Source organism: Lampris incognitus, chromosome 9 (assembly GCF_029633865.1).
Source record: "Lampris incognitus isolate fLamInc1 chromosome 9, fLamInc1.hap2, whole genome shotgun sequence".
Classification (NCBI taxonomy): Eukaryota; Metazoa; Chordata; class Actinopteri; order Lampriformes; family Lampridae; genus Lampris; species Lampris incognitus.
The window spans coordinates 14,081,668-14,108,873 of NC_079219.1; the positions used below are offsets into that span (position 1 = coordinate 14,081,668).

Genomic DNA, 27,206 nt, shown 5'->3' on the forward strand with positions numbered 1-27,206 from the left:
TACTGCTCCATGCCACCCAGTTTTACCACCTGCCTCCCCGTGTTCCTGTTTGGGGTGGGCGCAGCGCTCCTTCCCGTCTTCCATCAAGTTCATCAACCCCAGTAGTATTTCAACCCTGGCTCTACATCCGCCCATCACCAGATTGGTGTCCCACCTACTGTTGGTAGCGATATGCTTCAGGCCTCTTTGGTGATTTTGAGATTCTTCCTGGTGTTGCGTTAACCTGTTTACCTTGCCTTATCCTGTTTTGCTAATCGCTGCCTCCTCTCCTGTGCCCGGGATCACCTGTCATCTGCCTCCCTGCTCGCTCGACGGCGCTTCAAGCCCCCACTCCACGCTTCCCCTTTTCCAATAAATCCACCTCATTAATTCACCTCCAGTCTGTGTCTGCGTTTGGGTCCACTCGGTAGATCACAGCAGGAAGCGCTTTTTCAAAGGTGTCTGGTGTGGACACAGCCCAACTCTGCTGAATCCAAATTACTGGTACTGAGTCCAGGCAAGACTTAAAGCTTCATATATGCGATTCTGTGTGTCCTTGTTTTTCTTACCATTGGCCTGGCGCCACGAGGATCCTTCTATAAACGGCAGTAAGTAAGGTGGTTTCCTGCCTTGGGGATGACTTGTTAAAGAGCCGCTACGTTTCAAATCATTGGTTGTGTGCCTTTTGCTGTACTATTTGAAAGTAGCTTGCATAACTTTTCTGTACAACAAATGCATTTAGAAATTGCAATCAGGCATCTCATACATACAGCATTGTCGGTCTCATCCAAACCTCTCTTTCTCCCTACCTTTAAGAAATAAATAGTAAATCCGTTAACAGTAGGAAAGATCTCTAGTTCTACTTTGTCTAGCTTTTTATTTATCTATGGATTAAGTATTGGGCTTTTAAAGTGCTTAATTGTGCACATCTAAACAGGGGGAAAGAGCATATATGGTCCTACTTGATTATGTGTCTTGCCTTGGCGAATGTCAATAGGATCAACCAGATGCTGAAACATCTGTGAGTGTTATTCTTTTCAGTGAGAACTCCATCTGGAGAGTCTCCCTTGGTGGTACGGGTGAGAAAGAATTACTGTTATTTATTTTCACACTTCATGCCCTCATATGGTGACAGTTGCGGCAGGAGACAATATGCTGTGGATTTTGTTCAAAGTTCTGTATTCGTAGTCTGTTCATGCAGTAGAGCCACAGGGCAGTGCTGTGCTATACGGGTGTGTCGTGAGGCATATGTTGAGGTATCCGAGAGGCACTTTACAACTGGAAATATCACACACTGGAGGCAGGTTTTTTAAATAGCAAAAAAAGTTTATTTTAAATATTCAGGAGCAAGGGGTGGACAAGTGAAGAAGCTGAAAGGCCTCCCATATTCGGGATAGCACTGAGCAGAACTCGTTTGGGATTCATCTTGCGAAAAAGTGAGCACAAGTGACTTTCATGTAAGGGGAAAGGTAACGGCTTACTGTCCATTTATCCGAAGTCCAACCTCATTATCCAGTCACAATCCAGTCAGTTCTCCCGGCAGCTTACCCGACCGCCAAGAGCAGGGACAGCACATACTTCGTACTCAATCACTCACCAATCCTTGGGCTTATTAGGATTCTTGCGTGATCAGATATAGGCAACCATGTGCCACGAAGTGCAAAGAGTATGCAGCTTTTCTTTCCAACCAATCACGACACCCGACAATTTCACTGAGGAGCGCATCTTAGGACAGCCTAATGTATGAAATCACCACTAATTGGTTGGAAAGGTAATTTGCAGACTTATGGCATACCACGGCACATGGTTGCCTGTAGCTACACTACACAGACCACCTTTTTTTTTCCTCCGCTGTTCATTTAACTTCTAAGTATTCTTACACAGGTATGATGATTGGCGGCATGCCACGGCTGTGCTCTAGGTTTGGGATAATTGGCAGTGGTAGTACTGCTGTCTCGCCAGGGTGCCTCCCTGGTGTTGGTTAGCAAATGGATGTTTATTATTTATTAAGCCAGGAACATAATAGAAGACTTTTAAAGTCCTAAACAGACACAGAATCACACAATTAATGACTGACTTTTGTGGATTGCAGTTGTAGACAAGCACACTTGTTTTAACTGCAGTCAAAGAGGTGCACTCGCTTACCAACATGCTCAAACTTGTCCAGATTCTTGTAAACATCCAACATGTTTGATGTTATTATGACTGCTCGGATGACTGCTTATTGGGTGGTGAGTGAATTGAAATAAACTTCTGGCCACTACCAGATAATGTGTGCCTTGTTGTCCATGGTGACCTGCCCTATTTTGCATTGGCCGGTGCAGACTCTCCACGATCTTAAAAATCAGTCATCATGGCCAAATCAGGGTTATAATTTGCCCTTAAATCGCATGTTCCTGGATTTAGTCTGATTTACTGGATGTGGCCCACGGGAATAAACTTTAGTGTAGACCAGAGCAATCATCTGGGAGCTTTCATGCCGCGGTGTGGTTACAGCCCCATTTTGGGTGAAAACAAAATCTTTGAATGGTGACCAACTGAATTTGCAGGTGTTTGATAAGGAAATACATCAACATTTAATAAAAGTATAGTTGCAATGACATATCCGCAGCGTTACATTAGTACTTTGGCGGTTGATGACAGGTGCCAGTATTTAGATAAATTTAGCAGTATTGGTGGTCAGTGTCCTTTTAGCCAAACACCGAAATGGATTAATGATCCCACTCAATGGCCGGAGGTGTCATATCCTGACACACACAACTAGGGTACCTCGTCAAGTCTCCAGGTAATGTTGATTTCTGTCATCTATGACTTTTTCTGCCCAGAGATAGTTATATGTAGTTGTCCAGAGATAGTTATATGTAGCCAGAGATAGTTATATGTAGTCTATCCACTTTGTTTACTTTACTGCCTAATGTGAACCCTGGCATTGCAGGAATACACAGGGAACATAATTCGGGTGCAGTGGATCCTTTACATGAAATCCTGAAGTGATTAAAGCAAAGGATAAACCATGTTGTATAGCCTACTGTATCAACTGAACAGATTCACGTTTTAACTATGCAATCATAACTACTGAAAAAAACACATTTATAATTCCTAAGTGGAAAGTGTAATTCTTCTATGACCCCCTTTTAATGATGTTAATAATGCAAAACTTTTACATGCCCTCTCCTGCTTCAGTAGCATGTGCTAGCTTTTGACAGGTGCTTTGACAGCTGGTGCTGAGAGATGGGTGCATTATCATGATGCTAGCTTTATTAACCTCTTAATCTGCATTCCTATGAGGATAACCAACACTTAGTAGACTTTTAGTAGCACTTCGAAGAGCAGAGGGTTAAAATTGTTATAGCCTACTTTGTTATATTATGCGTCTAGCTACGTTTACTACTTTGTGCAACCACTGCAGTAGGCGCGTTGCCCGAGGTCGTTTTTGAATGTACTGATTTCTTTGCTAGTCTATTGTGTACAATAATTGAAAATCAAAAACGGTGATTATAAAATGTGGACTAGATGTATTACCAGTAGCATACCATGGGGTTTCAGTCAGGGCCCAGGGCCTTAAGTAACAAACTGCACCCCACCCGACCCCACCCCCACACACACACACAAATTTCCTCATATGGATGACAACACGGCAACCCACACACACACACACACACACACACACACACACACACACACACACACACACAGTCTTGTTTCACTATCCTTGTGTGGAGCCCTCCATTGACTACATTCATTTCCTAGCCCTTAACCCTAACCACGCAAACTACACGCCTAACCCTAACCTTAACCTAACCCTAACCGTAACCCTAAAACCAAGTCCTAACCCTAAAATAGACCCTTTTCCCTGTGATGACCTCTGACATGTCCACACAAGGTACATGCTATCATAATGAGGACATTTGGTCCACACAAGGATAGCTAAACATGTACACACGCACACACACGCACATTTCTCATATGGATGCCGATACAGGCAACACCGCCACATACAAAGTACACTATCACGCACTATATACACTACTGAATCAACACCAACAAGAAAGCTGATCTTCAACAACCACAACGCACATCACTGTGCATTATAGCAGCTATTGCAGCATCACCATCAGATCTTCCTTTATGTCACTCAGCAACCAGATCGCACACGCACACCACATGGCACAAAAACAAAAACAGTACACTCAGTAGAGGGCGGATCTCCGTCAGGTGTATCTCCCCTTCCCCGGTGCTCGGACTTGGCGACGAATCGCCCCTTTTTTCCAACTACCAGGAAGGGGCCCGTTATATCTGCACACTGGGTCATCAGCGCTGCATTTGGGTTAGCGCTGTTCTGTTGTGCTGCAATCGGTATGTGATGCCTTTACGGTTGTTCTTGAATTGATTGGTTGAGTCTGCTGTAAGGGGTTTTTGAAACGGAGAGTAAAACGAACGTTGCGTTGACGCTGATACTGAGTCATGGTGTGATCCTTCAAACATAATAGGGCCCTTATTACAAGACTTCAGATGCGTTTAACTGTCGCATTTTTCCAGATATAAAATAAATGTAGGCGAGTGACTTCCATTCATTCTAAAGCAATAAAACCAACAGAAGGAAAACATAGCTCAGCCATGGGGAACGTTTTATTGTTGATCTGAGGTGATTTCCAGCTGTGACTGGTTAAGCCTATTATTGAAATTGTATCTTTACAGCGGAGTTTTAACATGGGAGTCTACGGCGCTTCCGCGTCTAATCCCCCTCGTGATGTCAGATAAACAAACATGGCAGTGTAACCGGTTATTTTTTTGCCCGGTGCGGGATTCGATACGGAGTGTGCTGCACCACAGGGCGACGTCACTAGCCGCTCGGCTAAAGGGGGGCCCTTTAGCTAGGGACTAACGTGTCTTATTAGTAGTTTACAGCAGCGAGGTGAATAAAACGAATTATTTCTGGTACATCCAGTGGTCCTCCAGATCTCCTGCACAGGGACCGGCAGTGAATTATCTGCCGATTTGCGAAAAGGCGATCGACGTCTCGTTTACTTTCTCTAATATGTAACACGACACTGCTGCTGCCTGAGCCAAGTCAACCGTGCGCATGCGCGTAGTGACAGAGCGAGTCGAGCGAGCTAGAATGAAGAGAGGGAGCGGCGATAGCGAAAACAAACGTTTTCCGAAGGTGTTTTAATCACCGCAAGCACACAGTTATAACGGCGCACAAAACATTTTAGGCTGGTGGGCCCAGTAGTTTTGCGAGGTTAGCCGCAGACAAGACACACACGCCACCAAACGCACGCTGGCTGGCGGAGATAACAGACAAGTTTGCACAGCTGATGTAGCGTTCACCAGTTAGTCGCACAACTTCAGCAAATCCAATAAAGTGTAGCCACAATATTATCAGATTCAGCGCGCCGCCTTCAGTTAGATTAAGAAACATGTGCACACCAACCTGGAGCTGAGGTTCCACCTCACTCCAGAGACTCGTGGCAGCCTTCTCTTGCGAAATTCATCCTGTGATTTAGTCCGTTTGGGAGAATGTGTAAAAAACAAAACAACAAAAGCGGACAATCCTACGAGATTCGCAAAAAAAATGAAGTAGATATGAATACTGTGGCCATTGCGCTTAGTTAGCTCACAAATCGCCAAATTCAAAGTTGATAATGACACCGAGGCTAGCTAGCACCGACACGTTGCAGGGCCCCTGGGGCGTTCTGTCACCACACGGCAACATTTGATTGGCTGATGATACGGTCACTCAACGTTGTAATCAGTTTGCGGCTTTGGGCTTCCAAGGGAAACCTATACCACTAGCGCTGGTCCAGGGAGCTGTGATGCGTTTAGATGACGTAGGAAATCCCTGCTCAGCCCCACGAGAAAACAAGTATTTGAATTCAGACAGAACTGAAGCGCACTTCAATTTAACTATGAAAAACAAATTGTGATTTTGACAGTGCCAGCAGAGAAGGCCCTGATGGCCCTGACAGCCCACCACTGCGGATTACTTACCAGTGTTAAGTGTTTGCTGTAGACAAACAAATTTGCTATAGGGGTCCCATAGGTTTCCCCGGGGTCCTTCCGCTGAATAGCCCGAAGCCATAAAATCCGTACCCCCCCTTACTCGGTAGCAAGGAGAAAGTAATATGGTTGTATTTTATTGTTGATGGTGCAGGACAAAACGTAGCAACTTTTAGGCATGGTGACAACCTCGATCTCGTATTTACGCCAGTCAAGTTTACCGCTTTGTTTTCACCCAAAAAGAGGCATGTCTGCCAAAACTACCTCAAGCTGACATCAAGTTGCTCTGGTCAGGCTCAAGCTAGCAAGCTAAATTGTTGTCATGAAAATCTTTATGGAAGATTTCAACTGTCCAATAACGCAGGCCTGCCCTGCTTGGTTCATCAGTGGATTCTTTTCAAGACATTCAAAGAATACCTTTAGAAAATTCGTTATCTAGAATGAATGTTCCCATTTCTCTGTCAGCTGGTGACAGCTATTAAATTGTTTGTTCTTAACCAATCCAGTGAGCTCCTCCAGTGCTTATATATAATCAGGCATTATGTCTTTGAATTCCAGTTATCAAATTGGTTTTCTCTTTTATCTGCGAAACTCTTATCGCTAAATCGAAACTCATAGTCAATTATTTTGGATGGAGTTTCCTTCTGAGGTAATTGATCCGTATGTCAGGGCTTGTCTCCCACCATGTGCAAAATCTTCCACAATACAGGGAATGTAGTGTAGTTTAGCCCTGCCCTTAACACATCTGGTTGGTTGGTTTAAGAAATACAGCGTAGAATGTTTTTTAAGCTATTTCAGAATGATAAGGGCTTCTGCTGGACCTTTCTATCGCACAGTACTAAAACATAGTGTGGTGATAGGTCTGACGAACAGAGACTGCTATGAGGCCTGGTATTCCGCATACCCCCCCCACCACCACTACCACCATCACCACCACCTCACTCCTACCTCTGCAGAAAGCTACAACGTAGTCACTCATCTCCATGAGAGGGGGCTATAGACGTGCCCTAGGCCTAGATAATGTTTCACTATGAGGGCAAAGCCCTGTTACACAAGGAATCACCTCATTACTCTTGCATTTCCATCCATCCACCCATCCATTATCCAAACCGCTTATCCTGCTCTCAAGGTCGCGGGGATGCTGGAGCCTATACTCTCGCATTTCTTTCTTTATAAGCATCCATTTCAGCAGTGCATACTCTAGTGTAAACTTCCAAAGTAACGGGGAGTGCTCCAAAGTAACGGGGAGTGCTCCAAAGTAACGGGGAGTGCAGTAGAGAGGTGAAAAAGAGAGTGCAGGCAGGTTGGAGTGGGTGGAGAAGTGTGTCAGGAGTGATTTGCGACAGAAGGGTATCAGCAAGAGTTAAAGGGAAAGTTTACAAGACGATTGTGAGACCAGCTATGTTATATGGTTTGGAGACAGAGGCACTGACGAAAAGACAGGAGGCGGAGCTGGAGGTGGCAGAGTTGAAGATGCTAAGATTTTCACTGGGAGTAACGAAGAAGGACAGGATTAGGAACGATTATATTAGAGGGACCGCTCAGGTTGGACGGTTTGGAGACAAAGCAAGAGAGGCAAGATTGAGATGGCTTGGACATGTGTGGAGGAGAGATGCTGAGTATATTGGGAGAAGGATGCTGAATATGGAGCTGCCAGGGAAGAGGAGAAGAGGAAGGCCAAAGAGGAGGTTTATGGATGTGGTGAGGGAAGACATGCAGGTGGCTGGTGTGACAGAGGAAGACGCAGAAGACAGGAAGAAATGGAAACGGATGATCCGCTGTGGCGACCCCTAACGGGAGCAGCCGAAAGTAGTAGTAGTAGTAGTAGTAGATAGTCTAGTGTAAACTATCAGTGCGGCAGGTTACATCTTAAATTATGCATGGCTAGACACTACTTTTCTACAAATTCTTGCATTGCCACAAAAGCTGATGTATAATATCAGGTGCTCTTCACTATCGATAATCTGAGCACAGCACTGTTTCCAAGCCTGCTTTGAATGCCTTGGTCTGCAACACAAACAGGAGGCTAGTTTGGGGTAGACATGACTGATCTGTCTCCTCTTCCAGTATATTAGTACTGTATCTGTCGCCTCATTCCACTTTACCTGCTGTGGCCGTTGTTTCTACATAACATCATGAAACGGGTAATATGGAAATAAATTACCGATAATAAACTACCAGGCCCAGGTGTGGAGTCAAGTCAGAGATGTAGATGACAATATCATCTAGGTATCCAGCTGTGTAGGACTAAATTAAAGTTGCCACCGCAGTTAAGACCATGACAGAGAAGCCAGTGTAACAGCATGATTTCAAGAAGAACTGGCTGGAGCTATAGATCATATCCATTATCTGCTGGAAGGTGGCAGGTGCACCACAGACACCAGATGGTAACACTCAGGACTGGTATAGGCTATCTGGCATTGAGAAAGGTGTCTGTTCTTCAGCCAGCTCTGTCATGGATATTTGCCAATACCTCTTGGTCATGTCAAGGGGGCTGTCGTGTAGCAAGCTGCTTCTAGCCACTCTATCAACAAACCCGAGGTATAAAATATGCATCAAATTGGGGAACACACAAATCACTTCATGTAAGCCTTCAGATGCCTTTTAATCAAAGCTGAAAAAAATGTAATTGGTAAACTGATGTGGACAGCTACAGTATGGGAGGACAGGTTGTGTTTCCATTAATAGGGATGATTTGTATCCAACAAAGATTGGAGTTTGAATTCAGAAAGAGATTATTTTTTTTAGGGAGTTGTTCCTTATCTGATGCGAGGGTCTAAGGACAGGATGTATTGCTGTAAAGCCCCCTGAGCCAAATTTGTAATTTGTGATATTGGGCAATACAAATAGAATTGACTTGACTTGACTTGACTTGACTTTTTATGTGACGGGTAAGAAATAGCGTGTTTTGTTGTTCTGGTCACAATGAGTACAGATAGGACCCCCTTCGAAATGCTTGGCAACTTGCAAAACCGTTGTCACCTGTGTGATGAGATCCTGACCCCGAGTGAGGAAAACAATGTTTATCTGATATTGCTGACTTGTAAGCGCCCCTCTGGGGGCTTTCAGTCATAACATGGACCCAAGGTGGTACCAAAAAATGGATCCACTTTTCCATCAATACCTGGCCTTGTGACTCACACCCTAAGAAAGAAAAAAAAAACCCTCCTGTGTCACCTCGCTGCTGGTGCTATTGACCGAGCCTGTCGTCAAAGCGCATGCTATTTGTGTTACTAGAAAATGGATCACAGCGATAAAATGGGCAGGTTGACGACCATGGATTGTTTTGTGTTTGCTGTTTCGAAGTCTACAGTTGGAATGAAAGACTGGATGTTGACAAGCAAACCATCCCACGATGGAAAGATACCCCGGGGGGGGGGGTAATTTGTGATGATCAAATCAACTGATGTTTAGCACCTAGTTTAAACATGGTTATAATATACGACTTTGCAAATGTACTACCCCTGTTCATAAGTAAGTATAGTGCACCTAGAAAAGACAAAATATATATCTGAAAATGTCAGAATGAAGCCTTTGAGCACGCAGCAGAAGTAAATTGTGAGCCCAACCTTGTGTTTTCACTGACAAAAGTGACAATCTTCCTCAGAAAGCGGCTACTTTGCACGGGGCCAGTCCAAGGTAATTTCCCCGAGACGGCTTATTCTTTCATGTCAGTGTCGATGGAGCAGGAATACTATGGAGACAATAACGTTGGAGAGGGAGACACACAAAGAAAGGAAAGTGCAGCCATGAAAATACCTTGCAAAGGGAAATGGATTTGAAAAACACTGTCAAGCTCTAATGTGTGACCGACTCCTCGCCCTTGTTTTTTTACTAAGTAGTGCCTTTTTAGGGCTGATACTCCGAAGCTCTATTTAATCTATTCGGAAATGCAGTTGGCTGTTGTACCGACCCAAAAGGGAGCGTTGGTTGGATGTTCAGTTTGTTAATGTGAGGTACCTAAAGCTCGCTAAAGTCTCCTCAGAGGTCCAATGGAAAACATTATTCAAATTGACTAACCCACAAGGTTTCGCCGCTTCATCTAGTGAATTTGACAATTCACTTTGAGCCTTTGTTGGTACACGGCTGATAAAATGAAATCCTCTTCGTTTGTTAAGCTACATGCATTGGGGAAAACATGAAGCAGCCTTCTTCTAAACGTGTTTTTGCAGGTAAAGATTGGAAGTGAACAAAAACTTTTTTAATTAATTTGCATTCTAATCACTGCAGCCACATTGAAGGCCTTAGGGCAGACTTTGTGCATGTTGTTTATTTCCAGACTTCAGAAAAAAAAATAATTTCATATTATGTCCCATAAGCATGTCTGCTTTGTATGGTAAATCGAGGAGAATTATCTGCAGGAGTATTATCCAGTACAGCATGTGCAGTGCCTATGGAACATCTCAGTTCAGTGTTGTGTGTGACTTATGCAGTTCAGTTTGGATGAGAATGCCACCAACACTGCCAGGGATGGTAGTTTGTTTCCACCTACGCTGAATGTGCTTGCACTCTTTATGCTGTACTTTGAAGGGATTTACAATAACACCCATCAAATGCATATGTTATGTTAACAATAGGCGGCACGGTGGCGCAGTGGTTAGCGTGGTTGCCTCACAGTAAGAGGTCCTGTGTTCAAGCCCCGGGGTAGTCCAACCTTGGGGGTCATACTCTGTATGGAGTTTGCATGTTCTCCTTGTGTCTGTGTGGGTTTCCTCCCGGTGCTCCGGTTTCCTCCCACAGCCCAAAGACATGTAGGTCAGTTGAATCGGCCATGCTGAATTGTGCCAAGGTGTGTGTGTGTGTGTGTGTGTGTGTGTGTGTGTGTGTGTGTGTGTGTGTGTGTGTGTGTGTGTGTGTGTGTGTGTGTGTGTGTGTGTGTGTGTGTGTGTGTCGGCCCTGTGCTGGACTGTCAGCCTGTCCAGGGTGTCTCCCCACCTGCCGCCCAATGACTGCTGGGATAGGCTCTAGCATCCCTGCGACCCTGCATAGGATAAGCGGTTTGGATAATGAATGGATGGATGTCAAATATACAGAACAATGCAACCAACAGGTCAGTGTTCCCACAGCTTTCTTGCTAAAAATCCATGAACTGGACACGGGGCTCACTGGCAGGCTGGGTAGAGATTGGTGAGTAGCTTCTACTGTGTATAGTCTGTGCAGGAGTCTTTTTTTGTTTGTTTTTTGTCAAGGCCTATTTAAACAAGTAATCAAACAAACAAAGCAACAACTCCTTGCATATTCGGCCTGGGTGGCACGGTGGCACAGTGGTTAGTGCTGTCACCTCACAGCAAAGAAGGTCCTGGGTTCGAACCCCGGGGTTGTCCAACCTTGGGGGTCATCCCAGGTCCTTTCTATGTGGAGTTTGCATGTTCTCCCTGTGTCTGCGGTGGGTTTCCTCCAGGTGCTCCGGTTTCCCCCACCGTCACCAAGACATGCATGTTAGGGTTCATACTAATGCCTGTGCCCCTGGCCAAGGCATGGCAAGACGAACTGGAGTTGGTCCCCGGGCGCTGCACAGCAGCTGCCCACTGCTCCTAGCTACACAGCTAGGATGGGTTAAATGCAGAGGAAGAATTTACCCATGAGGATCAGTAAAGCGATAAGAAATATACATATATATTCCTCTACGCCTTTTCCCTATCCAGCAATTGGGAGATTACCACAAACCAAATCACGTCTTTCCAGAACAATTTAGTCTACAGTTAAGGGGCAGGGAAGATATGCTCCCGTTTTAGTCTCCTCTCTCTTGGCCAATTGAGCTAAAAGGATATCTGACACATCCTTTAATGTGTTTTTAGCTTGAAAGTTTCCCATGGGTACACGGGTACAACAATTTTGCATTCTAGTAAACTCACTCCGAAAGAAGTTAATGGTGCAAGTGCTTGTTCAGGCTAATAACAAATTTTTTCATTCGGTTGTGTGAAAGATAAATAACCGCATCAGTTTCCTTAACTCCCCTCCCTCCCCCCTTTCCTCCTGGTGGTTTCTCGCCTCCTGCCACTGCTCCTTGGCTCGGCGCTTATCAGGCACGTTCAGCTGCTGCTGGACGGTCCGTGGGGACTGTCAGGGTACGGGGCTAGCTGGCAGTGGTTAAAGCATTTTTATTTTCCCTAATTTCAATCGCTTTATTTATCTCCCTACCTTCCAGCAGTTTCTCTTCTACTTCACGCCCAACTTTTGTGCAGGTGACCCGTGTCCTTCGTCGGATTAAGCGAGACGGGAATACCCATGAGACGCCAGCAAGCCATGTCTCTGCCCACAGTGCCCGTCAGAGTTCCCTGTATCATGCCCAGTTGTTTAGAGGATTATTACGTATGCCCCTATTGAAGATAAGGCATCAGATGTAAATACAATTTGCATTCGAGACCTCATATTTTTGTGGTGAAAATATCGTAGCGAATTCGGGGGACAACGCGACCACAGAAGCTGCCAAGGCCGGGAAGCAAACCCGCATCGCCCGCACCGCAGGAGACGTCGCTAACCGCGGGGGGTCCCCCCTCCTCCCCAATCTATCTAACCTGTGTTGCGTTTTTGAATAATGGAGCTGGGGATCATCAGGAGGTGCACCGCCGCTGTTTCGGCGCTCACGTCTGGGCTTCAAAGCGTGCGTGCGCCTGTTACTCGCCCCGGAAGCAGTCGGCTGTGCAACATTTATGTGTCCCGTGTGACGAAATAAAACCGGAACGCCGAAGTGAATGAAGAGCACTTCATCCCCACGAGTTGATATTCAGTAAAGCCGCTCGTTAATAATCTTCCTCTCGTCCCCCCCCCCTCCCTTCTTTCCGGGGGGTTGGAACGGCAGCTATCTCCCCGCTCCACTGCATTGGGTGGGCCCCGCGGGGGACGGGCCCATTAACACAGATGTGTTTATACGGTCTCACCTCCATCTCGGCACCCCTCCCCGCGCGCGTCCCCCCCCCCGACTGGTGTCAGCCATGTTTAACAACCAGCCGCCTTATCGCGGGTAAACACGGGCGGAGGACGCGGCGAGCTCAATCAATCAACCGTGAAATTTGTGTCAATTACCTCAGAAGATTTGAATTAAAATGTTGTTGAAAAATTCATGACGCAGGACTGGGGTTAAGAAATATGGTCGGATGAAGAACGTGTAGATGCTTGAGTTACAGGTTGGTGAAATGTATGATTACTGCAGTACATTCAAGTAGACATACACATACACGTACACATACACGTACACATACACGTACACATTCATACGTTTACACACACACACGAACACACAAGAAACCTCACCCGCACATAGGTAAACAGGCGATATTTAAACATTTCATAGAGAACTGTTCGATTAAATCAAGGAAACAGGTATTTGGAAGTTGCAATGGGAATTTTGCCATGGAGATGGGATATAAACCACGTGACATGGGTCCCGACTCTCTTTTACATTAATTATCTCTCTCATGTCAATTGCAGCCTGAAGCAGTGGAAGAGCCATTAAGCCCTATCTATTATTGAACAGTCAAAGGCCATCTCATGGCTGGAAACTGCTGATGCCTGGATTCCTTTATTGCTACTGTAAATGATTTTTTTCCCCAGGGAAACCTCAGAGGATTCTTTCTAGATCGATTGATCTATCTATCTATCTATCTATCTATCTATCTATCTATCTATCTATCTATCTATCTATCTATCTATCTATCTATCTATCTATCTATCTATCTATCTATCTATCTCTTCATCCCATCTATCTATCTATCTATCTATCTATCTATCTATCTATCTATCTATCTATCTATCTATCTATCTATCTATCTATCTATCTATCTATCTATCTATCTGTCTGTCTGTCTGTCTGTCTGTCTGTCTGTCTGTCTGTATATCTATCTATCTATCTATCTATCTATCTATCTATCTATCTATCTATCTATCTATCTATCTATCTATCTATCTATCTATCTATCTGCCCATCTATCTATCTATCTGTCTATCTGTCTATCTGTCTATCTATCTATCTATCTATCTATCTATCTATCTATCTATCTATCTATCTATCTATCTATCTATCTATCTATCTATCTATCTATCTATTCAATTCAATATGTGCTTTATTGGCATGACATATGTTTGTGTACATATTGCCAAAGCATGTAAAACAACAACACAGTACAACAATAATAATAATAATAATCATTGTTGTATTGTATCTATCGATCGATCGATCTATCTATCTATCTATCTATCTATCTATCTATCTATCTATCTATCTATCTATCTATCTATCTATCTATCTATCTATCTATCTATCTATCTATCTATATGACTGTGTCTATCTATCTATCTATCTATCTATCTATCTATCTATCTATCTATCTATCTATCTATCTATCTATCTATCTATCTATCTATCTATCTATCTATCTCTATATGACTGTGTCTGTCTATCTATCTATCTGTCTATCTATCTATGTGTCAATCCTGTCTGTCTATCTATCTATCCCAGAGGCATAAAAAGACACACACACACACACACACACACACACACACACACACAGAGACACACACACACACACAAACAGAGAGAGAGACACACACACACACACACACACAGAGACACACACACACACACACACACACACACACACACACACACACACACACACACACACACACACACACACAGACCGCTTGTGTAGATGTATTAGTATTATTCATATTGTTCTTCTACAAACCCAGAGCTGTTGTGGTCTTGCTCAGTCAGCTCGGCACAGATTTCTTGCCCATGTTGTTTTCTGTTTGGCATGGTTTACACAGCTTCACCACACAGCAACTCGGTTCAGGAAACCAGACTATTTCTACTCATACACAGTACACTGCAGTAATGACATTGTTACTTCATGATACTTGGAAGACAGGGGTGGCTGCCCTTTAGGCAACAAATGCAAAGGATGCCATGCAGCAATATGCAGCGCCTCCTCTGTGCACGAACATGCTTTTTTGGGTTTCAGTGCTTTAAATGGGACCATTCAGAAGAGGGATAGCTGGCCCTCTCAAGTACAGTGCTGTATTTCATGACCAGTTAAGCTGAAAAGCAGGTTTACTTTCTAGGAGCTGTCTCCAAACAGCAGAGGACTGGTAGATACAGCCTCTCCGGGCACTTCCATCAAATCAAAGTGTGCAGATGATTGTGTGTTGCGTCATAAAAGCCCACTGCAATAGCCGCCACTGCGAATTGCAAAGCTCGGTTATTAGAAAATGCATTTGAAATAGTCGTAATTCTGACGTCAACTCCATTATCAGGTGAAGGGAACTCTTAACATTAAAGCAGCCCTTCCTATCATAATTTCCTATCCTTTACACATCAGCATTGCTAAAATTATCTGATACGTGTATTTTCTGATTGATTGGTTGATTTGGCATATTATTGGTAGCATGATAAAGGATTAAGAGGAGCCTAAATGGTCTTGTGCCTGAATATACCGTATTTAACTTACAGTACAGCTAAAGATGAGCAAAAATCAAAACAAGTTCAATCTAAATATTTCACTACAAAGAACTTTCTAAAAATCACATTTTCCAGTGTTGGAGAACACTGGTGTGTGATGAACCACTGAATTAAAGAGAAAGTCTAGATTCAAAAAAATGGTTTCTGCAATTGTTTGTAATTCTGTCCGTCACTCCGTTGCCGATGTGATGGGGCCTATGGATAGTTTTAGTATAATGATGAGTAATTCTGCATATCCCTTTGACGAGTAATTTCAGACCACGGCTGAGAATGTTCCTTGTGTTTAACCGACTGACCGTTCAATCTGTGCAGTGATTACATCTGTCTTGTCTCATTCACAAGGTTTCAGTGCATCCACAGCATCACCATGAGGCAGTGCAGGACCATCCCCAGAGGTAAATAAACCAGCCTAAATGGAGGCATAGCACCCCGGGTCTCATGTAACTAATGAGAAGGCAGTTCTAGAAGTCTTGTGAAATGCCCGCGACCAAAGCTGACAGCTGTAAGGTATAAGGTGAAAGCTAATCAGGGCCCCTCCATGCTCTGACAACTCTGTGTGCCTCCAACAATTGCAATGTGGAGGATTAGCGAGTTGCACAGAAATAGACAATATGTCAAAATGCAATCATTAAATGATGGTTCCTCTCGGTTGATTCTGCCAAAATCACATGGTGCATTTGTATGCAAATGCAAGGTTGGTAGCAGCCATGCCTCTGGCATAATTTCCATCTATGGTTGAATGTTTTTTCATATCATGGTCCAAGGACTTACTATATTTATTTCACTGGATTGTAGAGGATACCGTGCATGCATCAAAGCATTGAATATATTCACTTTAATTGTACATAATGCTGCTTATCCACACATACAGCCCTGTTTGCTAGTGCATGTCCAATAATGAGCTGCACCTCCTCCTCCCCCCCCCCCTTTAACCCGTGGCAGGTTTGGCATACAACACAGGGAATTTGTATGCCGGTGTGTCCTGGACAGAGTTAATCTGCAAGTGGAGTTCAGATTCTCCGCCTTGAAAGGCAACGTTTATCAATTATCAAGAACCACTTATAATAACTCCGTCCTTTGGGTGACGTGTGGGATGACAAGGGCACGGGGTTTTTGTTATACATTTATAGCCCTCACCGCCCCGCCGCCCCCCCCCCTTGTGCATGTTTGATCAGCTAAACAACGAATCAGCGTCGCTTCCCCCAGAGGGGGGACAGTCACCACAGGTGAGACAAGGAAACTATGAAAAATGACAACACGTATCTGATAAGACACAGAGACGGATGCTGACACGCGTTTGACGAAACCTAATTAAATAGATCTTATCAATATCAGGTTAGGATAGCAGTTATTGCAATAAATGAGAAGACAAAAAAGGGGGGAAGGGGGGGGGACTAAGAAGAAGGATGTGATCGGGACAGCGTCCCGGGCAGCGTGGGAGGCAGATGCTAGCAGTGTGTATGTGCACGTGACGGGTCCACCTGTTAGCGCGCAGGATTAATCCCAATAAATTCCGGTGTCTGAGATCCGTGACTGATCGTAGTGCCTCCGAGCAGCAGACAGGCTCTGCAGCCACCACCCCCCCCATCCCCCCGGGGCCCCGCAGTCGTGCTGAAACCCCACGACCAAGAGAACAGCCGGAGCCCAAAGCACTGCAACCCCAGAGGGACGCCGAGGCTTCTTCGCTTGTCTAACAAGAGGAATTCTGCAGAACCGCTACCTGAATCCAAGCAGATCAGAACTCCAAGCCGTCCAGTCTTACATACAGGAGCCTTACCTCAGCATAGACTGTAGTCTTGTTTATCTTAATTGTTGATCATCATGATCATGTAGATATTATAACCCCCCCCCCATTCTCTGTTCTGCCACGAGCGGCTTCCTGTCTTTGTTCGGTGCCAATGTGTCTCGGGAACCGCACGGCCAGGGAGGACTGCCGAGTCACATTCTCCACCAAGTGGCACACAAATTAAACTACTTGAAATTGTCTTGCGTTGCTTACGCAAAAGTCGACTTTCCCGCGGTAGCGATGGCAACCGTAGTCACAGCGGTTACGTTAAGGGATGAGAGCAGGAAATGAGTTTGCCCTTCAACGGGTGGTAGCGTTGTGTTATCACGTGGCGTCTTTGGAGACGCTCAGCAAGTGTCTGATGACGTCATATGAAACCTGGCATTTGATTCAGTATCGGGATTAAAAAATGATGTTTTCTACCAAAATGGCACATTTTGTACAAAATGTGAGTTTTTAGTCTATGTATGCTAGTATTTTGTCATACTCTGAGAAGCAATATTTCATTAGAACGTTCAATACCGGGGTTTTTGCAGGCTGGGGTCTTTAATTACCTCACACGCTGTATAAAACATGAACAATAACTCATAACCCTGCATATTTCTCCAGGGAGAACATGAAAAGAAAACAAACGCTGAACTTCATCAATATCAGCGTTTCTAAATTACTAATGACTGGTAAAGAACGCTGCTTTAATAAGCAGTTAATGAGCTTGATTAATTCATTAATTAAGCTGAATTAATACGCTTTAATAAGCATGGACGGCACGGTGGCGCAGTGGTTGGTGCAGTCGCCTCACAGCAAGAAGGCCCCGTGTTCGAACCCCGGGGTTGTCCAACCATGGGGGGGGGGGGGGGGGGGGTCCTCTGTGTGGAGTTTGCATGTTCCTTCGGGTGCTCCGGTTTCCTCCTACACTCCAAAGACGTGAAGGTCAGGTGACTCGGCCATACTAAACTGTCCCTAGATGTGTGTGTGTGTGTGTGTGTGTGTCTTGGCTCTCTGTGATGGCCTGGCGGCCTGTCCAGGGTGTCTCCCCGCCTGCCGCCCAATGACTGCTGGGATAGGCTCCAGCATCCCCGCGACCCTGAGAGCAGGATAAGTGGTTTGGCTAATGGATGGATGGATGGCTGGATAGTAAAGAGCTGAATTAAAGAGATGTTACATTACTTAATTTTAACAACAAAATAAAAATGAAAAAAAAATCAGGGAAAAAAAAACAACTGATGCCTTATATTTCAATGTCCTCTTATTATCATCTTATGTATTCTTATCGGGGACAAGTCAAGCCCACGTATCCTTGGCAGTGGCCCAGGTGGAAGAGGAGGTCGTCTGGTAACTGGAGGGTTGCCGGTTCAATCTTCAGCTTCCCCTACTGAAAGTGTCGAGGTGTCCTTGAGCAAGACACCTAACCCCTGACCTCTCCCGATGAGCAGGTTGTTACGTTGCACGGCTGACACCGTGTGAGGTGTGTGTGTGTATGTGTGAGCGTGCATGGGTGAATATGTGAGGCCTTAATTGCAAAGTGCTTTGGGTAAGAAGCGCTTGATAAACGCGGTCCATTTGTCCATATGATTGTCACGGGTTTCGCTCTGTCATGTGTGTGTCACCCAGTTTCGAACTGCTGCGATCTTGTGTTGGCTGGCTAATTCAAGCCACCGTGAGGCGTAGTCTCGGTCATTAATGAGATGACTCCCAGATCAATTCTTATCGACTGAAAGCTTCCATTGTTGGCTTGTAAGACATTACTGTTGTACCATTATCCCTTAATTATATTGAAAGCGGGGCGCCACTGGTGTGGCTTTCTCTCTGGTCCGCTATGAAACCAGACCAACTACTAATCAGTCTTGGTAGCGCGCATGGCCTCGGGTGGAACCAGCATTACTGCTGCACTCTAATGGCGTCATTAGCAAGCAGCGATGATGTGTAGTTTAGAGCATTGTGTGGCTGTGTGATTGGCAAGAGACGTGAAAGAAAGGTGTTCAGAGAAACACACCAGCAAATAATCCCTCAACAACCCCCCCCTTTTTTTGTTGCACCGAGTGCTTCTGGGATTTTTTTCTTTTCTTTTTGTGCTTTGAAATACTGTGATTTGTCGCGATTCTTTCTTTCCCTCGTAAAACGACAATTTTTCTTCTTTTTTTCTTTGGTCAAAAGCATGAAGGAAGAAATAGCCTGACCGCTGAGGAGCTCGGCTTCATTCATTATACGATGTCCCTGACTCAGGTCAAAGCTCCGGTATGAGAGGGAAACACACTGCAAACAGTGTGGCGGTGATGGTTTTGTAACGCCTCGGGCCACTGACCAGCGGTAATGCCGTCACTCTGTGAACCTTTCACTATGAGGACGGAGAGAGAAGCCGTGCTGAAGAGGGGGTGATGCAGATCTTACAGGAGTCTTTACATAGACCCTGCTGTAATCCACCACTCAGGTAACACGAGCAGCATCAGGGAACTCGCTCGCTCTCTCTCTCTGTCTATTTGACCTTAATCTGCAGTGAATTATCAGCACGCCATTCCCGTATTGATGTCCCGTGGTGTGTGTCACTCTGGGAATGGGGTACTGACGAGGAAACAATGCATTCTTTTATACATTCACCGGGAGCACAGCACTGAGTAGTTCATACGACACTGATTTACAGTAAGTTAATAATCGAAATGACGCTTAGCGTTACTCAAAGGACAGGTTCGAGAAAATACATCCCATTTGTTGCGCTGTCAGTTACAGCATCAATCAATACAACCTTACACCTTGTTGTTTACGGATAATGGTCTCTGGAAGACACATCGATACGGTGTTCCAGCTTCGCTTTGTGGGATCATAGCTTCCAGGCTGACACCGGTGCAGACAGAGCAGCCAGAGGGCACAGCTGAGGGTGCAGGGCAGGTTTTGATAAAGCATGGCCTTGATGTGGCCTTGGTGCCTGAAGTGTTACTTGCTGCCCGGCATTATTGTGAGACGGTAAAACATAGTTGTGGCTCCACACCAGCTGACCTCCTATGGCAGCCTGTGAAGCCTGGAGTATTTCACCAGATCAGGACAATGATTTTACCGGCCCGTACAGATAGCAAAATTGCTGTGGCCCGGACCCGTCCCGCACCCTTCGTCCAGCCCACATACCACGTGGAATGATGGCAATTGGGTGGTCCGCTCCTGTTTGCCAGATCTGGGCCAGAACCAAGCCATAGCAATGCCACATGTGCCACATATTTGCCAAAGGTGGCCCACATTTGTTTTGTGATATTAGCATCATATTCACCATTTACCACACGGGCCGCTTCAGTGTCACATCCAGATTACATGTTGCTGAGAGCACCGCATCTTTGCCAAAAAAGGCCCACATTTGAGTTGGCATATTTTGGGCCATATTTGCTATTATACATGTGGGCCACTTCAGGCTCACATCCATTTTGTCAGGGCCAGAAGAAGGCCATCAGTGCCGCATCATTGCCTGAAGTGACCCACATCTGTATGCTATCTGGGCGCTATCCTCATCCTCCACATCCCCAAGTTGCCCGGTCTGCCTGCCTTCCCTCAGTGAGAAGGTGACAGGATCAAAGATGTCCTCAGTTTTCGGGGCTCTTGATATCTCACCACACAATGGCCGTGAGCGTTGGACACTGTCAATCTCTCTTGCACATCTTTAACGTTTTTCTTCTTGTAAATTCAGTTTGTCTGCTTCCATGCAACATGGTCTGTACATGTCTTCAATCTGACTTTAGCGGTCAGGCAACAAAGGTTCTGAATTACATTTCTTTCCCCCCCCCCTTTTTTTTTCTCCCCAATTGTATCCGGCAAACTACTGCCCCCTCTTCCGAGCCGTCCTGGTCACTGTTCCACCCCCTCTGCTGATCCGGGGAGGGCTGCAGACTACCACATGCTTCCTCTGATACATGTGGAGTCATCAGCCGCTTCTTTTCACCTGACAGTGAAGAGTTTCGCCAGGGGGACGTAGCATGTGGGAGGATCATGCTATTCCCCCCAGTTCCCCCTCCCCCCTGAACAGGTGCCCCAACTGACCAGAGGAGACGCTAGCGCAGCCGCCAGGACACATACCCACATCCGGCTTCCCACACGCAGACACTGCCAATTGTGTTTGTAGGGACGCCCGACCAAGCCGGATAGCATCCAGATGTGGGCCACTTCAGGCAATGATGCGGCACTGATGGCCTTCTTCTGGCCCTGACAAAATGGATGTGAGCCTGAAGTGGCCCACATGTATATAATAGCAAATATGGCCCAAATATGCCAACTCAAATGTGGGCCTTTTTTGGCAAAGATGCGGTGCTCTCGGCAACATGTAATCTGGATGTGACCCTGAAGTGGCCCATGTGGTAAATGGTGAATATGGTGTTAATATCACAAAACCTATTTCCACGGGCTACCAAAATTGTGTAACCCGTGGAAATAGGTACCACACAGGACACAATCACTACTTTTGGGGTTCTTTATTTTCTTGTTATCTCTCAGAAATGGGACGGTGAGCCACCTTTGGCAAATATGTGGCACATGTGGCATTGCTATGGCTTGGTTCTGGCCCAGAACTGGCAAACAGGAGCAGACCACCCAAGTGCCATCATTCCACACGGTATGTGGGCCGGATGAATTGTCGGGTGTGGGATGGGTCCGGGCCACAGCAATTTTGCTATCTGGGGAGGTAACACTGGGATTCGAACCGGAGATCCCCATGTCGGTAAGCAAGGGAATAGACCACTACACTACCCGGATGCCGCCCGAGTTGCATTTCTATTTGTACAACACACAGTGCTTGAAGTATTCACGTTGAGTATTCAGATTATGAGATTGACTAGTAAACATTACATTTGTTTACATTCATTTCAAAACTCTTCATAAACCCTCATCCTGATCATGAGAAACCTGAACATAGATTCATACCCGGGATGCTGAGGCTTTTCAGCCACTGATCACATTCACTGTTTTTGTAATTGGTACAAATTGTTCTCCATTGTAATAGTCATAATATTCTATTGATTTTTTTTCTTCTCCTTTTCAATTTGTGACTTGTCAATTAAGTGTGTAAAGAAAAGAATCATTGACCCCCCACACCCCCTTAAATGTTCAACCACCTAGCAACCACAGCACCAGAGCCCCGCCTGCCAGACTTCAACACAGTTTCCATCTGGAGGAGTGATAAACAACATCACTTAAGACCATGATGCTAATGTCCCCTACTGGCCGTCACTGTCCTGTTGTTACTCTGGACCACTGTGCAATGCAAGATTGCACAATTGCACACACACACAATGGGAGGATGTTTTGCACATTAAGGATACGGTTTGATTTCTATCCCTTCATTTTTTTCCTCCATGCTTTAATTCATATTACATATTTTGTTTTTATATATTTTTTCTACTTTTTGTTGCATGTTTTAACATTTGCTTGTTAGGAAGATCCATAAGTAATCATTTTATTGTAGCGGCTGCACTGTATAGCTGTGGCAAATGACAAATAAACAAACTAAAACTGAAAGATGCATGTACCGTACTAATCCTTATCCTACGTATCCTCATGAACGCCTCGGCTGGCATGTTAACCACTAATAAACGCAGCAGCTCCATAGAACGGACCCTACCAAATATACCAAATCACTATTACAAACCAGTGCAGGTCTATCCAGTTACACGTTTACCCACAAGTTAAATCAACTCCAGCCCTAGATAATAAATAGTTAATCTATAACGATATAATTTGGGATATATTCCTCCCCTGGAGAAAACTGGCTCCCTGCGTGTTTTCTTCATCTGGAGCTGCAGGACGGAGAGAAGGGTGTTAGTCCTCTCTGTCAGAGATAAGACAGCCAAGAATGATAGCGAGGGAAGGGAAAGGCCCTGCTATCTGATATACCAGGGACTTGAAATTTGCTGTGAATACCAACAGGGAACAAGACACTGCCGTTCTACCATGGTGGACGGAGGGCTAACACTTTAACCTTTTACCATTTTTGCCGCAGTTGGAGGTGGCTGTTGGCTTTTGAGCAGTGATATTTTCAACACGTGGAGCATGACTGAGTCCTGCTGAGAACTCAGGAGAAAAAAGAAATACATTTCAGACCTGTTTATTTGATGCCTTTTGTCACAAACATCTTATTTATGATCCACATATATAAGATATTTGACAAAAGCTGGAGGGGGCAGAGTTGAAGATGCTAAGATTTTCATTGGGAGTGACGAAGAAGGACAGGATTAGGAACGATTATATTGGAGGGACCGCTCAGGTTGGACGGTTTGGAGACAAAGCAAGAGAGGCAAGATTGAGATGGCTTGGACATGTGTGGAAGAGAGATACTGGGCATATTGGGAGAAGGATGCTGAATATGGAGCTGCCAGGGAAGAAGAAAAGAGGGAGGCCAAAGAGGAGGTTTATGGATGTGGTGAGAGGGGACATGCAGGTGGCTGGTGTGACAGAGGAAGATGCAGAAGACAGGAAGAGGTGCAAACGGATGATCTGCTGTGGCGACCCCTAACGGGAGCAGCCGAAAGTAGTAGTAGTGTTAGTAGTAGTAGTAGTTTTGTCAAATATCAGTACAGTATATGAAGTCATAAAAATTCCCATCATACCATCAACATTACCATTCATTGATGGGAACATTGATTCCTTGAGATGTCATTCTGATATACAATGCAATGGTGAACAATGTAAAATATATTACAAGTTATACTAATGACAACGTCTGGGTGGTGTGGCGGTCTGTTCTGTTGCCTACCAACATGGGGATCGCCGGTTCGAATCCCCGTGTTACCTCTGGCTTGGTTGGGCATCCCTACAGACACAATTGGCCGTGTCTGTGGGTGGGAAGCCGGATGTGGTAGGTATGTGTCCTGGTCACTGCACTACCGCCTCCTCTGGTCGGTCGGGGCACCTGTTTGGGGGGGGGGACTGGGGGGAAGGGGAATAGCGTGATCCTCCCACACGCTACGTCCCCCTGGCGAAACTCCTCACTGTCAGGTGAAAAGAAGCGGCTGGTGACTCCACATGTATGGGAGGAGGCATGTGGTAGTCTGCAGCCCTCCCTGGATCGGCAGAGGGGGTGGAGCAGCAACCGGGACGGCTCGGAAGAGTGGGGTAATTGGCTAAAAATTCAGCTGGGGAGAAAAAGGGGGAAATGTAAAAAAAAAATTAAACTAATGACATAATCAAACCAGCAAGAGCATTATGGGATGGCACCATGGTAACTTTCAGGTGCAACTTGCACATACAGATCCGTTTCACAATTCAAGGACAAGCTCATGTGCAAGTTTATGTGTACGTCCCACCCTCCTATTAGCTTGGGTCTGTTCTGCACAACAACAACGGATGACAAACGGGACATCAACGCAGTGTTTGCAAGCTCGAGCATCGATTGATAGGTCTGGACTCTGTTAGAGGATATCCAGCCGGATCCCTCAGCTGATTACTTTCTCTGCTCTCCCTCCTGTCACGGCGATCATTTCCCTCGGTGTCTGACAGGCGATACCGTCTGGCGTTTGACCTCTGAGCATCTCCTCGTCATCCGTGAGCGCGAGCTGACAGCGGCTTACTGCCAAGCGCTCAGGCCTGCTCGCCGAGGAGAGAGAGGGCAGCTCTACTGGAGACCGTTTTTTTTTTTGCCCTCAAGAAACCGCATAGCTATCTATAGCAGAGGGCTCATCAGCTGTCGGGGAATTTTCAACTCTCTATTTTAGTCCTATTAATTTATTAAAACCTGTCTCTATTATAAATCTGAAGCTTCCCCCCTTTTTTAAAAAATCTCATTTGACCAGTCATCAATTTCCGTCCTCTCTATTTCACTTGCTTTTACCCTTCCAGCACCTGACAGTTTTTCGGTGGCATGTAAAGGGAGTCAAACTTAAACAACTTGAGGGGGAGCCATCGCTTCAAACATGAATATAAGAAAAACAGTTTAGCCAGGGAGGGATTTCTCAGCGCTTCCTGTCAGCAGCTTCTGTTGTGCAGGACGGTGGGCTAATGAAAGCTCCACACCCTGCTGAGAAGCTTTACCTCTGATCTTCGGAAGATCATGTTGGAGGTTTTATTTTATTTTTTTGATAAGCTATTTTTTGTTTATGGCTTTTTCCTTTTAGAAAGACAAAAAAGCACGTGCCACAGGAGAACAAAGCACCAGAACACCCCGTGGCCTGCGCCGGGCTGGCAGCTCGGCCAAACGGGCAACCCTGAAAGGAATTTCGGAGCGAACCACCCAGTCACAATCTCGTGAAATGATCAAAAACCGATTCCCAGTTTTCCCCAGTCTCAACAGCGGCTGGCAAAACACAAAACCGCATTTCTCGTTTGATACACAATAAAACACTGAACTGTTTAACAAGTGCCGCTGAACAGTGTAGCACGTGCCCCTCTCTGATATAGATTTATAGCTAAGTCAGCGACTTACATGAATCTAGAGCGTATTTTAAGAGAATAGAGAATGATGTGCGGTTTGAATAATGAAAACACTGACAGAGACCTGGTATCACTACACTGCAGTGCAGCAGCAGCAGTATCTCGCTTCACCAAGTAGGAGGACACAGAGAAAAGATTGGGCCTGTACAAAGTCTTCTGTGTAACTTTGGAAAAATCATACTTAATGGCAAGATAAAAATTGGGCTCGAGTCAAGAAACGAAATGACAGATAAGTGGTGAACCTCGATACACGTCACACAATACACTTTTGTAGACAGAAGTGAACCGTTCACAGTATTCAGCTGCAAAGCTCCATCACCAGCAATTTGCTCTGGTCTGAGTGTCAGCTGCAATTCTTTGATTTGCTCCAGTGAAAATGATGTGAAGAAAAAAAAATGTAATGCAAGGTGATCACTACTAAAGCCTCTTCTGGTGCCGAACAGATGTGCGTAATTTGAATCCCCCATTATTTTCTATTACAGCGCAACATGCCGTCGAAGCAGAAGTCTCTATACGGCCCCCTCACACAACTGCTTCTCACTCATTCTCAGCTCCACAATCCCACTCCCTTCTCAGCAGGACACCTGGACCAGAGTGGGGAACAGGCTGCCATCATCCAGGTGATCACAGGCAGGCTCCATTGATGCTGCATTCCCCAGATTCCCAGTGGTAGTCTCCATACAAGGAACCTGTTTTCAATATCAAACATGTTCTTTGTGTGATGGCAGAGGAACTCGGATGAAAAGGTGTGCTTCCAGGCATCATTCATCTGCAGGCTGTGCACTTCAGGACTTTTGCCGGTGGGTTTAGTCTTACTTTCTAGAATGTTCAGGACTGCATATTAATTTCCAATGAAGGTTTGGTACATTCACACAGACGTCACTGTATCTTGTCACATGCATCCTCTTCATAATTAATAGCCACGACAACAATGGCATTCCCATGTGAACTGTCTTAAGTGGCTTTGCTTGTGCACTGCCTATCTCTCATCTTGGGCTGTGTAGTGGGACATCATGGCCAACTATATGTTGTTTACATTAGTACACAGAGGGATGAGAGAAAATAAAATTCAAAGGTAACATGAAAGAGATGATGTCCTCATCTAGACAACACTTGTTCAATTAAAACAATCCGTGCCCTGTCTCGATTGAAATCCAACCTAGCTTACCTCTATCTCAGTGACATCTTTTCTTGACATGATGCGGGGATGCAGATTGTGTGTTCAATCAAAAATCTACACCTTCCTCTCAAGTGGTGGATTTCAGCTGCGGGCATTCCTCCAGGGTCTCTTTACCACCTTTCTGCACTGTGAGTGGTTCTGAGATTGTGGGGGTGTGCTGATGCTGGCTTTAGATTAATGCTACGAATCCTCAGGTCCAGCCAAGATAAGTCCAGACCAGGTGACTTCAGCAGAATCTGTCCCCACTGGGAGTGTCGGTAGTCTGGTTATCTGATACTGGAGAGCTATGATCAAGACACACAACCGTGGATAGGGGGGAGTTTTAGCCCCATCTTGCACTGCCCAGATATAGTAGGGTTATCTTTCCACATCACAGAGTGACACGATGTTGCTTCTCCGAGGACAAT

At 45.3% G+C, this 27,206-nt stretch overlaps 1 long non-coding RNA gene across 1 annotated transcript; it reads left to right on the forward strand.

Moving 5' to 3' along the window:
* Positions 1–13,020: 13,020 nt before the first annotated feature.
* Positions 13,021–26,160, forward strand: LOC130117710 (uncharacterized). Its single transcript, XR_008810710.1, has 3 exons — positions 13,021–13,106; positions 15,782–15,834; positions 26,102–26,160. It is a non-coding gene; the product is annotated as an uncharacterized LOC130117710 (long non-coding RNA).
* The last annotated feature ends 1,046 nt before the right edge of the window (positions 26,161–27,206 follow it).